Source organism: Myripristis murdjan, chromosome 3 (genome assembly GCF_902150065.1).
Source record: "Myripristis murdjan chromosome 3, fMyrMur1.1, whole genome shotgun sequence".
Classification (NCBI taxonomy): Eukaryota; Metazoa; Chordata; class Actinopteri; order Holocentriformes; family Holocentridae; genus Myripristis; species Myripristis murdjan.
The window spans coordinates 45316352-45319782 of NC_043982.1; the positions used below are offsets into that span (position 1 = coordinate 45316352).

Sequence of the window (3431 nt, forward strand, 5' to 3'; positions counted from 1 at the left end):
AGAGTTACAATGCTTCCACATCACTCTCATCCGAACTGTCATACTCCATTTCTTTCTGGTCGTCCAGTATCTCCTCAGGCCTGTCCTCCAGCAAAGCATCAGCAGCATTTGATCCCAAAGCCTGGCTGTAACTTGAGCACACAACTTGGAACTTTTTCTCCACATCTGCAAGGCTTTTCTGAAGAAGACAGAGTAGCCCACGTTGCCCCTCTTCACTTAGACTGCCTGGAATGAAAAATGAGGGGCATAACAATACTTCCACTCAGTGTTGTTCAAATGTTTCTAAGACACTTGACAGACGAACTGCATATCATTTAGACAGAGCCACAAGAAGCCATAATTAAACACTTGAAGTTGTAAAAGAGTTAAGCATATTATTGTGTTTGCACTCAGTGAGTGATGATTCGGATTTGAACCATGTGTATGTATGCAGATATCAGAAATTTAAATACATAATTTTAAAAAATTAAATCTTGTAACTGATTTATCAGTTAAAAAAAGGCAGAACAGAAGACATTAAAAAAGACTGAACTATCTTTAAAATGTAAAGGAACACATTTTAAATCTAAGTACTAGGTACTAAGAAAGACACAGACAGTGAATTCAAAACAATCCAGATAAGACAAGTAATATAAATGATGTAAAAATCTAGAGGAGTTATCAACATACCAGTCTGATTATAAAGGCTGGCTTTTTTTTTAATAAACACCCAGAAACAACTGTTCAATGGACTGCTGGAGGTCCTGCTGGTCACTATTTCTGGTACCTGAAGAATCTTTAACAACATCAGAAGTCAAAATTAAGATGTCTTTTACACAGTACATTTAAAGAATGTCAAGTTCAATTTTCAGTCTAAGTTCGTATAGGCTGAAATCACTGTTTACACTAAGGTGGCACATCGGCACGGTACATCAAGTGTTTTACGGTGCAAACCCCAAATTTAAAGCAAACATAACAGGGCAACACCCACTGACTAACTGGCAAGAAAAACTCTGTTCATCTGTTCACTGTTCATGGCCATGTTCATGAGTGCAACATGTGCTAACCTAGTGGTTGAATTATGAAAAAGTAATGTTACATTATATGCAAAACACTAGCAGAGACAAGAGAAGCAGCAGGAGGCATCAATCAAGGCAGGAGATACAGTAATAGCAGCAAAGGACTCACACTAAAACATTAGCACACTTATAAAAACATCTATAAAATACTTTACCATCAGTAGCCCACTGTCGGACATCATGTACCCATGACTCCAGCATGTTCTCAGGACAACCAACTTCAGCCATCAAATCTGTCAGTCTTTGAGACTCAGCCTCAGCTTTTTGTAATGTCTAAATTGACAAAAAAAAAAAAAGCAAGATTTTTGTCTTTCACATCTTACTGTCATCTTTAAAAAACTGATGAAAAAGGTCTGAATATATCTGAGACAAAGTGATCAAACAGCACAGTATTGTAGTAGGTCTGTAAACCTGATCCTGCTTGATGTTTTCTATCTTATCATTACCTTAATGTATCTTCGAGATAATGCAAGATGAAGAGCATTCTGCTTCTGTCTATTCCACCCAATGGCATGGACGGTCAGCATGTCATTCCTGGCTTTTAAACAAAATAAGAAATATGACAGAGGAAAGCCTCATTAGTTCTGTTGAATCTGTTCTTTTCAACAAACTGAAAAGTGAACATTGATTCAAGACAAATACATAAGCAAATATTTCCCCCCTGTACATGTTAAGGGCCTTCAGTAGCACCCCATGCAAGGAATATTTCATCCTCTGCACGCCCTTTGTCTTGAGCAGCCATTGCAACGATACTTCATTAAAAAGTGGAGACAAATGAAAAAAAGAAAGGTCAGGTCAAAATAAAAGCTGAGAATGTGGGTAGGGTAGGACACCTTTACAGCTGACTGGTAAACTCATTTTTTTTTTTTTTTATTGTGGTTCTATGTAGCAGTGTACTGATTAAAGCAGAAAGACAGAAGAGTATAACATGCACACTTCAATATTTTAACCTCACAAGTCATATTGTCATTGCTGTAATTAATTTTTTTTCTCATGTTGCTAATTTACATAATATTGCCAGGCTTAGTGGCTATTAGGTACGTTAATACTTAGGAAAAAAAAGGCAAAGACTCGGTGATTTGGACAGAGACTGAGGTGACAAAGACTTTAAAAAATACAATTGAATAAAAAAAAAACTTACCTCAAGACAGTGGGTCCTCAAGGAGAGAGAGAGAGAGAGAGAGGGAGAGAGAGAGAGACAGACAGACAAACAGACAGAGAGACAGACAATGTGTGTGTGTGTGTGTGTGTGGGGTGGGGGTGTTTGTGTGGAGGGAGTGGTTGTGTGTGGGGTGGTGGTATGAGGGTGTAGGAGTGGCTCTTAAAAGAGCTGTTGGGTTGTTATAAAAAAGAAGGAATAGGTGGAGGAACAGGGAGAAAGGTGGTGGGACTGTTGACGGGGGCTGTTGGACAAAAGAAAAAAATGTTAAGCTATTTCTCTTGCAGCAAGTCTTCCTAGATTTGTCATATTATCGATGCAGAAAATACACCTGCACACCTAGCCAGCAGATATTGAGGTAACTTGGTGATAAGCCCTCAGTTCATTACAACAAGGGCTGGCAACTAATATTCTAAAGGAGTAAATGAGTACTGCGTGTCTCTGGATATCCATTCTGTTTTTCTTCTCCTACCCTATTTATATGGCTATTTGGATAAGATAAGATCATTAAAACAACTGGAAATGGATTACGAATGGGTTACGAACTTGCAACAAACGCAATGAATGTTGTTTTTGCGGATTGTGCGTATCCTAGCAACCAAAGCGTCTCAGCTGAAAGGCGCTGCGCCTTCAAAAGCGCTCTCACGCGCTCCCAGCTGCGCTTTCAGAGAAGCGCCTAGCTGTTTGAGCTGGGACCAAACGCTATGGTGGACACAGCCCCCAAACATGCACTGTTTGTCTCTGGATATTCGGAGACAAGCGGGATTCAGTTCTCCATTGCGGATGCTGATGTTATTGCATCCTTGTACAGGCAGGATGTCTGCTACAAAAACCAGCATAGACCAGCAAGGCTGGTCACCAGCAAAACCAGCATGGGGTATGCTGGTTATACCAGCAAAACCAGCATATGTTGTGTTTTGGTGCTGGTGACCAGCATCCCATGCTGGTTATGCTGGTCACCAGCATTCCATGCTGGTTATGCTGGTCCAGCATCCCATGCTGGTGACCAGCATAACCAGCATGGGATGCCGGCCCAGCAAACAGGCCTGCAGTGGCCCTTTACAAGCCCACTTAGGGCAGCCTTAAGGGCCCCCAGTGGGCTGCCCGCGCAGGTCCCCTGAGAATTTGCTCATTGGCAAAATGTTGGCCCCTCAGTGCTGGTCCCACATGGGCAGTCCTCATCAACCCCTAAGGAAGCCTGCACTGGCCCACTT

General features: G+C 41.3%; 1 long non-coding RNA gene across 1 annotated transcript; it reads right to left on the reverse strand.

Moving 5' to 3' along the window:
- Window positions 1–704: 704 nt before the first annotated feature.
- Window positions 705–1732, reverse strand: LOC115376790 (uncharacterized). Its single transcript, XR_003929857.1, has 3 exons — window positions 1505–1732; window positions 1214–1331; window positions 705–775 (listed from the first exon to the last, which is right to left on the reverse strand). It is a non-coding gene; the product is annotated as an uncharacterized LOC115376790 (long non-coding RNA).
- Between the last annotated feature and the right edge of the window lie 1699 nt (window positions 1733–3431).